This window comes from Lissotriton helveticus, chromosome 10 (assembly GCF_964261635.1).
Source record: "Lissotriton helveticus chromosome 10, aLisHel1.1, whole genome shotgun sequence".
Taxonomy (NCBI): Eukaryota; Metazoa; Chordata; class Amphibia; order Caudata; family Salamandridae; genus Lissotriton; species Lissotriton helveticus.
The window spans coordinates 292,990,876-293,005,932 of NC_136071.1; positions in this window are offsets into that span (position 1 = coordinate 292,990,876).

A 15,057-nucleotide genomic window follows, 5' to 3' on the forward strand; every position below is an offset into this window, starting at 1 on the left:
GGGTTGAATTGAAGGCTTAAAATAATTCTGTTGCTTTTCAGTTTCGGGAAATACAGCCGAACTACACAATGAAAATAGATTGAAATAACCAATGGCGGCGCAGCATAGTTTAGGCTAATCCCTCGGAGCAATGAAAAACAGGCATCTTGAATATCAGCCAATAGGGAGGTACCGCGCGCCATCAAGTGCACCTTTGTCTTCCTGACAGTTCTCTGCTCAACACATTGCTGCATTAGAAACAATGAAACCGCAGCATGGCGCAGCAAAATGGGAGGCTTGGTGCCTTTTATAAAACAGCATTTTCCTTTCAGAGTATGCTATAATTTCCTTATAATAGTGGTTATCAGCGTTAACGGTGCTTTACATTGGATCATACATTATGGCACTAAATGTATATATAATTGCATGCGGGAGGCTCACACATAATGACATCAATTACCCTCGTGTCAACATATATTACTGCTTGTGATTATAGGTTTTGATGAAAGCGTGCTCTTCTCACATTTGCTTTGGGCTCTCAGTCTCCTGCTTGCCTTGCTCCTCCACCTTTCAAAGTGCCTTGTTGAATTAAATCCCCTTCCTAGTCACAACTTGATGGAGGTGGGGGATGTTCAAATGGAGACTTTAGAGTGACGCAGAAAGTTCACTCTGCTACAAATTTGGAGAGAGCGTTTTTTACTAGTTGTCATGTGAACTGCTGTCAACAACGCTTACCTTTCACCTCTGGCCACTTGAAATCTGTGTCTGGTATGTACTCCATACCATTTGAATCTTGTACTTCTTCTAACCTCAGTAACACAAAGGTGAATTTATCTGTATGGTAGAGTAATTGAACAAAACTAACCTGTTATCGTTATGTCCCCAGCCCTCGTCTCATTCATTACTAGTGAGGTGACTCCCACCATGAGGCTTGAAAATCTAAGAGCATGGTGAAAAAGCAAGATACACCCATCCTACAGACATAAATTTACAGGCAGCCGCATTCCCAGCATCCTCTTGTCTTTTTTGCTCTGCTATTCTGAGATGCAGAGTTTTTCAACTATGAGCTTCTCAACAAGCTCGGATCTATATCATTGAGACCACTGGTCCCCGGTGCCGGACAGATGGGGGTATGTTCACAGCCTTTAGGAGCTGCGGGCTGAGGAATGTTGATGGGACCCTTACCTTGCCAGGAGCTGGGGATGTTGTACCAGTCCGTCATTGTTGAAGGGATGTTTCCAATGTGGCTGTTCTTCTGTGGCCAGTCCCAACTCTGTACACTCCAGTGAGTCCTGTTTCTCCACATGCTTCTTGGAGCGCTTCATGGTGCTGTAGCAGCATTGTCTGCCTTCTAGGATCATGGCCTTTTGTCATGCATGGTCGTGCATGTGCATGGCAGCCAACGGTCTAGGGCTGCCCTCACGCCTGCCTATTGTTTAGGCAGCATCGTTTTCTGTATATTGCCTTGGGACAGCAGTGGTGACTGTGTGTGTTGTGGATTTCTCTGATTTGTTACTTGTAGGATTGGTTGCTTTGCATATGTTTTTTCTAAAGCCTAGTATGGGATAATGATTCAGAAAAGGGGGTGGTGATGAACAGAGTGTCTGAATTAAGCAGACCACTCTTACCCAGTCCAAAGATCAGGGCTTGATCCATCACCGTTATTTAGCTCACTGCCCCATCCCAGCTCAGAACCTGGCTATATGCAAATTAGTCTGTCCCTGGCCCAGTGCATCATGGGAACAGGGCAGACCAAACTACCAAGCCAATTCTTCACCAGAAAGGAGACAAGCTACCGGGGAGCGGTTTCTGGCATTTCAGCCTCGTCGGCCCGGCTTGCTTGAATCCTGATGGAGCAGTGAGCAAGGGACTCATGTCTGAGTATACCCTGCCACACCTATAGTGGCCAAAAACGATTCAGAAAAGGGGGTGGTGATGAACAGAGTGTCTGAATTAAGCAGACCACTCTTACCCAGTCCAAAGATCAGGGCTTGATCCATCACCGTTATTTAGCTCACTGCCCCATCCCAGCTCAGAACCTGGCTATATGCAAATTAGTCTGTCCCTGGCCCAGTGCATCATAGGAACAGGGCAGACCAAACTACCAAGCCAATTCTTCACCAGAAAGGAGACAAGCTACCGGGGACCGGTTTCTGGCATTTCAGCCTCGTCGGCCCGGCTTGCTTGAATCCTGATGGAGCAGTGAGCAAGGGACTCATGTCTGAGTATACCCTGCCACACCTATAGTGGCCAAAAACGATTCAGAAAAGGGGGTGGTGATGAACAGAGTGTCTGAATTAAGCAGACCACTCTTACCCAGTCCAAAGATCAGGGCTTGATCCATCACCGTTATTTAGCTCACTGCCCCATCCCAGCTCAGAACCTGGCTATATGCAAATTAGTCTGTCCCTGGCCCAGTGCATCATGGGAACAGGGCAGACCAAACTACCAAGCCAATTCTTCACCAGAAAGGAGACAAGCTACCGGGGACCGGTTTCTGGCATTTCAGCCTCGTCGGCCCGGCTTGCTTGAATCCTGATGGAGCAGTGAGCAAGGGACTCATGTCTGAGTATACCCTGCCACACCTATAGTGGCCAAAAACGATTCAGAAAAGGGGGTGGTGATGAACAGAGTGTCTGAATTAAGCAGACCACTCTTACCCAGTCCAAAGATCAGGGCTTGATCCATCACCGTTATTTAGCTCACTGCCCCATCCCAGCTCAGAACCTGGCTATATGCAAATTAGTCTGTCCCTGGCCCAGTGCATCATGGGAACAGGGCAGACCAAAATACCAAGCCAATTCTTCACCAGAAAGGAGACAAGCTACCGGGGACCGGTTTCTGGCATTTCAGCCTCGTCGGCCCGGCTTGCTTGAATCCTGATGGAGCAGTGAGCAAGGGACTCATGTCTGAGTATACCCTGCCACACCTATAGTGGCCAAAAACTATTCAGAAAAGGGGGTGGTGATGAACAGAGTGTCTGAATTAAGCAGACCACTCTTACCCAGTCCAAAGATCAGGGCTTGATCCATCTCCGTTATTTAGCTCACTGCCCCATCCCAGCTCAGAACCTGGCTATATGCAAATTAGTCTGTCCCTGGCCCAGTGCATCATGGGAACAGGGCAGACCAAACTACCAAGCCAATTCTTCACCAGAAAGGAGACAAGCTACCGGGGACCAGTTTCTGGCATTTCAGCCTCGTCGGCCCGGCTTGCTTGAATCCTGATGGAGCAGTGAGCAAGGGACGGTGTTGGATCTAGCCCTGATCTCTTGACTGGGTGAGAGTATTCTGCTTAATTCAGAAACTCTGTCCATCACCACCCCTTGTTGTTAAATATTTTGTCCACCCTAAGTGTGGAAGGGTATACTCAGATGTGAGTCCCTTGCTCATTGCACCATCAGGATTCAAGCAAGCCGGGCCGACGACGCCTGAAATGACAGAAACCGGTCCCTGGAAGCTTGTTTCCTTCCCAGTGTAAGAATTGGCTTGGTAGTTTGGTTTGCCCTGTTCCCATCATACACTGGGACAGGAACAGACTAATTTGCACATAGCCAGGTTCTGAACTGGGATGGTGCAGTGAGCTAAAAAACGGTGTTGGATCTAGCCCTGATTTCTTGACTGGGTGAGAGTATTCTGCTTAATTCAGAAACTCTGTCCATCACCACCCCTTGTTGTTAAATATTTTGTCCACCCTAAGCGTGGAAGGGTATACTCAGATGTGAGTCCCTTGCTCCTTGCACCATCAGGATTCAAGCAAGCCAGGCCGACGACGCCTGAAATGGCAGAAACCGGTGCCCGGAAGCTTGTTTCCTTCCCAGTGTAAGAATTGGCTTGGTAGTTTGGTTTGCCCTGTTCCCATCATGCACTGGGACAGGAACAGACTAATTTGCACATAGCCAGGTTCTGAACTGGGATGGTGCAGTGAGCTAAAAAACGGTGTTGGATCTAGCCCTGATCTCTTGACTGGGTGAGAGTATTCTGCTTAATTCAGAAACTCTGTCCATCACCACCCCTTGTTGTTAAATATTTTGTCCACCCTAAGCGTGGAAGGGTATACTCAATTGTGAGTCCCTTGCTCATTGCACCATCAGGATTCAAGCAAGCCGGGCCGACGACGCCTGAAATGGCAGAAACCGGTCCCCGGAAGCTTGTTTCCTTCCCAGTGTAAGAATTGGCTTGGTAGTTTGGTTTGCCCTGTTCCCATCATGCACTGGGACAGGAACAGACTAATTTGCACATAGCCAGGTTCTGAACTGGGATGGTGCAGTGAGCTAAAAAACGGTGTTGGATCTAGCCCTGATCTCTTGACTGGGTGAGAGTATTCTGCTTAATTCAGAAACTCTGTCCATCACCACCCCTTGTTGTTAAATAGTATGGGATAATGGTATTTTTTTTAGTGATGATTGGATGAGTGTGATTGATGTAGAGGCAATGTGTTCAGGTAATCATCATTATCTTTGAACCTACTTGTCCTCATCTTAATTATTACATCACTCCTGTCCTCCGCTTGGCTTGGCTGTCCTTCAGTAGAGTTAGGTATGTCAGGAAAATGCTGGGAATGGCTACCTATTCATGGTGCTCAGAAGGGTGGACCAGGCTTGCATTTTCAACATGCTTTTGGATTTTCCAGTATCGAGTTGGGACTCACCTTTCTAGTAATAACTGGTGTAAGGACGACTAAGATTAATTAGGATTATCAGTAAGCAATTCATCCTCACGTATCCTCTCAATCATTACCTCACATGCTCATACACAGGACATCAGAAATGTTTGCAAAACCTTTGACAGTGAGGTAAATGATACAAATAGTACTTGAGCACCTTGATTTGTTAAGTTATGTGAAGTGAATATGTGCTGAATTGTACACTGTAGTACTAGAGAAGCTGTCCAATTACCCTTGGTACAACACTGGTTGAACCTTCATAATTCCAACACATTTGGGGGGAGGTGCTTCATTTGTTCAAAAGAAATAATGCAGGGGCCCCAAATGTTTTTGTCAGCATGCCACTAAATATTGCCAAATGCTGGTGGTGAAAACTGAAAAAATACATGAAAAAGAGGAGCAACACGTAAAATAGATCATGCTAATGTGCCAGCCATGGTCCTACAAGAGGTAGGTTGGCTTAGAGATGATGAGTATAGCCTGAAATTCGTGAAGGATAGAAGCCTATGAGTCAGTTTATATGATGCTGGCTATAAAGTGAGGAGAAGAGTTCAACCCCTGTATTATTATTATAAGTCTTGTATAGCGCATAGCTACCCCATCGAGTTTCCCAGTGCTGCACAAAGGTAGGTAACATGCCAGCAAAAGAAGGCAGAATGGAAAAAAACAACCAGGTTTTGAGGTTTTTGCAAAAGACGGTTAGAGGTTGGAAGCTTCTTTGTGAATCAGGAAGCGTGTTGGAAAGCTTGGGGCCTAAGTAAGAGACCGTGCAATCACACATGCAGGCTTTTCTGACTCTGGGGAACTTGCAAACATGGCGGTTGCTCGAACAAAGCAAGCAATTTGGGTGGTAGTGTTCCACAAGCTGTTGTAGGTCCAGAGGACCAACATTTGGCCTGGCTTTATGCATATAGCATAAGGCTTTAAACTGAATGCATTAGTCTACCGGAAGCCAGTGGAGATCACAAAGAAGACTAGATACTGCTTAGGAAGATGAAATACGAGCTTGGAAACAAAGTTTTAAATAACTTGTAAGTGTTTGATAGAGAACTTACCAGCCCCAAGATAAAGCATGCTCCCAAAGACAGCATCGATAAAATCAAGGCCTGGATAGCAATTCTGTGAACCGAGAAAGGAAGCATCCAGATGAGTGTCTTTAAACATTTCAAGACTGCAAAACTTGTGGAGGCTACCTTAGAGTTTTGAGTTTTCATGGATAGTTTGTCATCTAGCCAAAAGCGAAAGTCTTTAATCTTAGAGACCGGAGCTGGGAGGGCTCTTAGTTAGGAACACACTCCTGTGGAAACCAAGATAGCCCGATACTAGCTCTGTCTAAAAACCATTGAGTACTGCTGTTCATTACTCACACTCTTGCATCAGGATGGTGAAAACCCCTTGTCCCATTGCATCCCAGACTCCACATTGGCACTCAAATCCATCCTACATGCTTCAGTATGGCTCCTCAAGGAGAAATCTGACCACATCTTGTCCACACTAATGGAACACACTGGCTCCCTTTGCCTATTTGGGTTATCTTCAAATCCAGCTGCATTATCTACAACACGATCACAACTGGCCCCCAAGTTATCTGGGTTACAAGCTCACCACATCCAGTGCCTGTCTGAGCACATGTATCCAAGACACTAGCAAACCTCAAAGAAGTGAAAAAAAACAACAAGCCTTCTTCCTCTATGCACTCATTATTTGGAACATAATTCATGTATTGTTTAGGATGACCTCATACCTGTTCCAGTTTAGGAAAGAGCTGACGACATGCCTCTTTAAAACGCACTACATTGTGATGTAGTAACAGTCAGTCAATATCCTCTTTCAGAATCCAGCTATCTCTTTCAACACACACACACCTCATAAGCACAACTATACACCCACTCCCATCCCCTCCACATACACCACATACCACACACCCACACACAAAAACACTGCCCCTTTGGTGCTTAACAGCTTTATATAGTGGCGTTAGTGTGCAAAACAATATAAAAAGATGTATATAAGATGAAAGTGCAGAGCAAGGAATTATGGGGCATATTAGCAAGAACCTTGTTAAAATGATCGCCGTTTTAGCGGGAAGAAATTGCCGCTAAAACGGCAATAATGGGCTTGCTAATATGCGTTATAGAATTCAAATAGAAGCCCAGGTTAGATGTCCTGCACATCTAACCTGGGCTTCTATTGGAATTCTATAACGCATATTACCAAGCCCATTATCGCCGTTCTAGCGGCAGTTACCTGCCGCTAAAACGGCGATAATTCTAACGAGGTTCTTGCTAATATGCCCCCAAATTAGTAGGGATAAGGACATTGCAGATTGCTGTTTACAGATAATACAGTTGTTGCAGTTGGGATGAGAACAGTATTATTTCAGGAACAACCTGAACAGATCGGACTTTAGCATGTGGATCCACATTGAGCATGCTGTATGGTCATTTCAATGCACCATCATATTGCGTATAAAAATAAATGCTTATGGGTGTTCATAGTTGCATCATACAATAGGTTGTTCCCTGTGGCTGAATGAGCTTTGGATGAAAAACCAGCTGAAAGAAAGTAGTCCTGATGACATGTTTTTTGTGTGCCAAAGTTGATGATTTTTTTTATCATGAATGGTTTTCACCACGCTGACGAAACAGACCTGGTGAAAGCCTTCCTTGACAAAACATTTTCTTGACAAAATATTCCTTTCTTACGTCTGCTTTTAGGTCTCTCCTCCCATGAAGTGCAAATTGCCTGATTTCCAAAATGCCTATTGGGGGTTTCCCAAGAACTTAGAGGGGATTACAGTGTGCCTGTTGCTTATAATTTTTTGGCTTTTTTGGCATTCTCATTTGCTTGCTTCTTATTCAACAGTTTTCATTGTCCTATCTTGTGTTTGTCCCCCTACCCGAGCATACCCTCTTTACTATTCCTTTTATGAGCTGACTTGTGTCCGTCCACTGCTTGCGGTAATTCCCCTCCTCCCCCTAGCAGCCTCTCCATTGACCTCCTACTCCTCTGGTCCTTTTTTATTTTCTTTGCATTTTTGAACAAAAAAATCTTTTTTATTTTTTTTATTTACCAATCTCAGAACTTTAGATGAAAACACAGCTTAAAGAAAATGCTTCAGATAAAATGTTTTCATCAAACTAAAGTTGACAATTATATTATCATGGAAGGGTTTCACCATGTTGATGAAACTATTTTGGTGAAAGTATTTCTTGCTCAAAATCATTTTAAGAAAAATTCCTTCTTTTCTGATGTCTGCCTTTAGGTTTTGACCACCAGAGAGTATCAACTGTCTGATTGTCAAATACCTATTGTGGGCTTCCCGAGACCTTAGAGGTACTAACAGCCTACCCATTGCTTATCATTGGTTAGCTTTATTGTTACTCTCATTTGCTTGCTTCTTAGTCAATGGCTTTCCTTGTTTGATCTTGTTTTAGTCCCTCCACTGGAGCACACCCTCCTTACTATCCCTTTGACTGACTGACTTATATCCTTCCACTGTTCACTTTAATGGAATTTTTTTCTTTTTGGACAAGTACTCAAGGAGAGTGGATGTGTTCTCCAGCTCCCTCCCTTGTGTACTCACCACTCCTCCAAGTGCATGCCCCACAATCAGTGCTCTGTGTCGCTCTCCCAAAGATGTGCTGCTAGCTCTCTCTCTGTACTTTTCCTCCCACTGCTATGCTCTCTGTTGCTCTCTCTCTCTCATGTGCTTCTCCTCATTCTGTATGTTGCTCTCACTCTTTTGTTTGTTTCTCCCTCAGTGCTCATTGTTCTTCTCTCCATCTTGTGATTCTCCCCCTGCCTCCTCTCCCAATGTTGCACTTTCCCCTGTGCACTGCTTTTCCACTACTCTACACTCCTGCCTCTTCAGTGCCCACCCACCTTTGTGATTCTATTTTTTGCACAAAAAGATTCCTTTTTTATTTACCAATCCAAGTGGAATACACCATTTTATATTAGGAAATAAAAAGCAAAGTAAATGGCACCTATGTCATTCCACTAGTGCATGGGTACTCATAGTATGGCCCGCGGGCCGCCAGCGGCCCGGCAAGCTTTCCCTGGCGGCCCGCGGACCTTGCAAACATCGTACCCGTGTTTAAAAAAATAAATAATTAAAGAGTGTCTGCAAACACTGCGCCTGACTCTGAGAGACTCTGCTGCTCTGTGGGGACCCCGGCGTTCCAGTGATAGTCAGAGTGGAGCTGCAGGGGCGCTAAGAGGTGAAATACAACAAAGCCTCATTAACATGCAAATGGTCTTTTAAAGACCTGTGAAGTGCTCGCGACTGTGTGTGTGTGCCCGGGAAGCTGTCTCAGCCCAGGCACACACAGGCAGGGTGAGATGACAGAGGGTGAAAGAGGGAAGTAGAGGGAGGGAGACAGAGGGAGGGAGGGAAAGGGAGGGAGACAGAGGCAGATAGAGGGAGAGGGAGGGAGGGAGGTAAAGGGAGGGAAAGGGAGGGAGAAGGAGGGAGATGGAGGGAGAGCGAGGGAGCGAGGGAAAGGGAGGCAGACAGAGGGAGAGCGAGGGAGGGAGGTAGAGGGAGGGAGACAGGGAGGGAGGGGGAGGGAGAGCGAGGGAGGGAGGAAATGGGAGGCAGACAGAGTGAGGAGGGCGACAGAGTGAGGAGGGCGACAGAGTGAGGGAGACAGAGTGAGGGAGACAGAGAGGGAGAGGGAAGGAGAGAGAGGGAGACAGAGAGGGAGTGGGAAGGAGAGAGAGGGAGACAGAGGGAGAGAGGGAGACAGAGAGAGAGAGGGAGAGAGAGAGAGGGAGACAGAGAGAGAGGGAGACAGAGAGAGAGGGGGAACATCCTTTACAACGCAACTTTCACTCCGCACTACCATTACGATGCAGCTATTACAACGCAAGTCGTTACAACGACTTCCGCTGGAGGGCACTGTAGGATAGGGAATAGTTTAATTTTCTATCCAACACTTTCCCTACTATCCATGGGGACTGGAGTTGGAATAGAAAATTAAACTATTCCACTATCCAGCGCCCCCCAACGCAAGTCGTTGTAACGACTTGCGCTGTAAAAACTGCGTTGTGATGGCATGCGGAGTAAAAGCATGCGTTGTGATGTCATACATCCAGTGAGAGAGGGAGTGAGACAGAGGGAGTCAGGGAAAGAGAAAGGAAGAGAGAGGGAGTGAGAGGGAGTGAGACAGTCTGAGTGAGACAGAGAAAGACATAGGGAGAGAGGGAGGGAGATGGAGGGAGAGCGAAGGAGCGAGGGAGGAAGAGGGAAAGGGAGGGAGAGGGAGGGAGAGCAAAGGAGAGCGAGGGAGTGAGGGAAAGAGAGGCAGACAGAGGGAGAGCGAGGGAGGGAGACAGGGAGGGAGGGGGAGGGAGAGCGAGGGAGGGAGGGAATGGGAGGCAGACAGAGTGAGGAGGGCGACAGAGTGAGGAGGGCGACAGAGTGAGGGAGACAGAGAGGGAGAGGGAAGGAGAGAGAGGGAGACAGAGAGGGAGAGGGAGAGGGAAGGAGAGAGAGGGAGACAGAGGTAGAGAGGGAGACAGAGAGAGAGAGGGAGAGAGAGAGGGAGACAGAGAGAGGGTGAGTGAGTGAGACAGAGGGAGTCAGGGAAAGAGAAAGGGAGAGAGAGGGAGTGAGAGGGAGTGTGACAGTCTGAGTGAGACAGAGGGAGACATAGGGAGAGAGGGAGGGAGAAAGGGAGGGAGAGAGAGAGTGAGGGTGAGAGAAAGAGAGAGAGAGATGTATGTATGCCAGGTCTGGTGGCTCAGTGGACGAAGGATTCTACTGCAGGGAGCTGTGTTCAACCTCATGGTCACAGTTTTTTTTGTTGATCTAGCCCCACCCCCTACCCCACTGACCCCTCCCCCACCAGTGCGGCCCTCGGACACAAACCACACTGTAAATTTGGCCCCAGAGAGAAAGTTTGTGAGTACCCATGCACTAGTGCATTGGCATACATGCATGTAACAACAGTGGTTGCATCATCGCACCTATTTATTTGACTGGTGCTGCACAAGATCCTGAAAAGGTAATTTATTCCTTTTTTAAAGTTCTCCTTTCCTGCCTTCCATGCTCCTTGTGATGCCCCCCTCTTTACTCCTTTTTTAAAAAGTTATCACTCCCTCTCCTGCTTTATTACTTTTGACTAACCACCTAGCCAACCTCTCGATTTGCACCCTTTTTTACAAACCACTTACTCCCTTTCTAGTGTCTCTCCCTTTTTCACAAACTCCTTACTCCCACTCCATCTTTACTTCCTTTTCATATCCCTTACTTGCCTTCCCACTTTACACTATTTTTTTCCAAACCCGTTACCCTCTCCAAATGTATTCCTTTTTTACAACCCTATTACTGTGCCTCCAATTTTACTCACAGTTTTTGCAAACCGATTATTGCTCTTCCTGCTTTACTCCCTTTTTTGCAAATCTCGTACTCCCCTCCTGCTTTGCTCCCTTTTTTGTACAAAAAACCTTCTTCCCCCTCCCAATTCTCTCTTCTTTTACTAACCTCTTCCCATCTTCTCTTCCCTTCACCCTGTATACTGCCCACCTTTTATCTTCTTACCTCTGAGTCATGCTACCCTTTGAAATAAACATTTACATTTTCTGCAAAAGCATTACATTTTGTGGAGAAGGTATTTTGGGCATTTTACATTTTCTCTAAAACAAAGTCCTGTCAGCCTGTCTTATCAGGCTGACTTACTCCATTTTAGAAATTCCTCAAAATGATGGATTGCTATTTCTCGCAGCAGCTTCCTCCACATGCTTCTCAATGGTTTTGCTTTTATTTTAGGGAAAAGTACTGTAGTTAGTGTCAGGTGGAAGGATATGCATATTTCTGTTTCACCATCAAGCCTTTAATAGGCTCAGTCATTAATCACCACTACATATGCTGCCAGATAACAATTGTGCAAAGTCAGGAGCGCAATATCACTGTCATATAATTCCTTAGAAAAGGTATTGAAGGAAGTCCTAGGCACATCATACTCCTGCAGAAACCACCCACACTGTCCTCTACAGTTTTGAAAACACCTCTTGGCTGCAGAGAGGGGCATTTTGCAGGACTTGGATACATCTAGGTAGCTCACTTATTGTAACAAAGTGCTGCTCTACCTTGCAGAGATTTTGGAAGAGTTCCCCTTTTGTCCATTTAATATTCATTTGTGCTGGCTGGGATACCCTTACTGTGTAATCTTTTGACTGATGTACATTTTCGGTTAGAGATTTAGGGTCCGATTGTGATATCGGTTTTCCCGCATCCTCCGGGCCGGCGGAAGCCACCGCTGGATTAGGATGGCTGGGGGATCTTTTTTCCGTCCGCAGCTTTTCCGTCGCGGTCGCCTTCCGTCCGCGGCGGAAAAGGACTAACATGGCTGGTGGTGTCTATCAGACACCGCCAGCCATATTAGGATTTCTGGAGTTGTATGCCTTTACACGGCGGCATTTCTGCCGTGCAAATGCATATGGATTTTTGTTTGGGGGCCCGTTGCGGGCCCCCAGGGATGAAGGGTGGGTGCCTATGGTCCCCCCTGCATTTGCGTGCACAAAGCGGCAGGCACTGCGCGGTGCCTGCCGCTTTGTGCATGCAAATGCACAGCTTACATGTTTTACATTTTTAACATTGCGGCCGGTGCTGCTTCAAGCAGCACCCACCGCATTGTTAAAGATACAGGATGTGACCACCAGGGGGCGGTCACATCCTAATTTGCACGGAGGGACCGCCGCTGCCCCTGCGGATGGTCCCTCCTACTCCGGGGTGGCGGACGGACTCAGGTCCGTCCGCCATCATAATCGGCCCCTTAGTGTTAGCAGTACCATAGTCCTCAGAAGTCCCGAAGTATGAAATAAATGTATTTGCTCTATGTATCATCCCAGTTCATACATCTTCAAAGATTTTAAAGGGTGAACTATTTGTCTCCAAGCTACTGGGTCCTACTTTGAATCTGTTGGCTACCAACGCCAACCATTTGCAGTGATGTCACTATAACCAGAGATGTCAAATCAGAAACAAATTGGGTATAGCATAATAACATTTTATTGGCCTTTGGAATATTTGCCATATTGCCTATCTCTGGCAAACTGATCAGCACTATTTTCTATTGTCTTTTGTCTATTGATTGTTCTAGTATTTGGTGTTAGGTCAAAAGGCCGAACACTTAGACAACAGATTTATGGACATAGTTGCTTATCTATTAACCAGCAAGGTGATTCTATGCTCCGGGGACCACCAGCCCCCCCGGGCACTGTATATTTAAATTTGGGGGTCCGTTATGGACCCCCAAAACCTGGGGACCACCACCTCCTGGGGGCTTCAAACACGTTGGGAGGAGGGCCGCATGCTCCCCCTCCTGGAGCCCTCAATGGCCCTGGGCCCGCCACCCCCAGCTCTAAACCACTGCTGTATTGCAACCACGTTAACAGCTGATTAAATAGATGCCGACTTTCACAAGCGAGTGTAGGCTTCGACAAAAGAGTACAGAATTTGAGGTGCAGCGCCATTATATCTTTTAGGTATGCAACAAGGAGCCCATAGACTATCTATTGGGGACTCAATTTGGCTTAATTGTAACATACTTCGATGTTTTAGTAAATAGAGTCTACTTCTTATCTATAGATTTACGTGCATCGTACATCAAGTGCCAAAACTCAGTATCTACAACAAGCGCTGACTACGTGAGCGAGTATATACATATATACCTTACAGTCAAACTGCCATGCTATTATCTAGGTACTCGTATCTATGTTACCATATATTTCCATACAGTTTGCACTGAATTAAAAAACAGTATTTAACCGATCTTCTTTGAATACAAATTCATTGTATGATATATAGCATCGGTTTATACCTCAGAGGAGACTAAATTGACTAAAGGTGTCCGAAATGTTACATCCTTTTGTGGCAATAGTGCTCATATATGGATTCTTCTTCAAGCTAAATGAGCAACTAGTAATCATGTTCAAAATCTGAGTCTTTACACCATATGTAGAGCCAACATTTCCGTTTGAGGTCGAATCATTTATCTTAGGAGACCAAAGTCGCACTGTGGTATTACCATTTCTAATAGGATAGATTAATAGTTAAACTTTTGACAGAATCATTATTTATGTCCAATAACTACAGACTCCATATATACAGGCATGAAACTGATTTTTAATATTAATTATTTATGCCGTGCAGTAATTATAACACTGCGTACCTAGTGCTAATGTGTATACATGCATTCACAATTCACAGTGTCTACATATTTCAACTGACGTAATTTCCCTTGTTCCAGAGCTGGTTTTAATTCTTCAAACAGGATTTGTGATTCTACAAATTCCTGATTTTCCTTATAATAAAAGATAATCTAAATTCAAATAATTTTTGAGTAAGTGCCATTACTTAATTTACTCTTTTTCTGGATTTTGGTTTGCTTCACCACTCCTGTTTGGGTATGTGTGATAGGGTAATACTACACAGACTATTGTTTCATTTTCATTCATAATTTTACTTTGTTTCAATTAATATCACTGCTCCATCTTATTCTTTTACACGGGAGATAAACTTTATCAATAACAATTAATATTGAACTGGAAACACGGTTATTAACATTATTTCCGTGTTCAAATAGGGGTCAACCTTTGGAAACTCCTACAGTCCTGAAGATGGTCGAATAGACGACAGCACATCGACCAAAATGTCGACAACCACACTTATTTTCTGTATAATGACAATATAGGCACTATCCATTTGTTTAATTTGTGGGTCTGCCTTATCTTAAGTTTGAAAAAAGTGTAGAAAATTGTTACTGTGAAGGTCAAGAAACAACAATTCATTCATGTCACTTCCTGTCACGTTGTGTGTTCAATGTTTCAGTACCCGTGAATATGTTTTTATGATAAAGTCTTTTTTCACTATACACCCGTGTTCTTGATATATATTTTATATATGTTTTTTCACATTTGACATATGCTGATGTTTTCATATCTTTAGAAAACGAAATTATGCAAGTTGTTTATGTACAGGCAATTATTCTACAATAAATCAATTCACAAGCATATTATAAAACTTGTTTTAAAAAGTAAAAATAATTCAAACTATTTACATAAGTAAATCCCTTGCTGGCACACTTACCTGCTTACCGACCAGGGCCGGCTCCTGCAGTGCGCCGGGGTGCCCACCCCCAGGACAATGCTGTTTGCTATGACAGGGCGGGAGCAGTGTGGCTCCCGCCCTGTCATAGCAATCAAGGGGAGCTGCATGTTAGCAGCTCCCCGTGTGGAAAAGCAATGCCGGCTCCCACAGGAGGCAGGAAGCTGGCGGGACCGTGGGGGCATTGGGGCTCCTGGGGCTCCCCCCACAGTCTCCAGTGGAAAGGGCCGGCCCCAGGGGATGTGGTCCCCTGGGCCAGAAGTGGCCCAGGAGGGGAGCCACGCGGCACCCCTCCATCA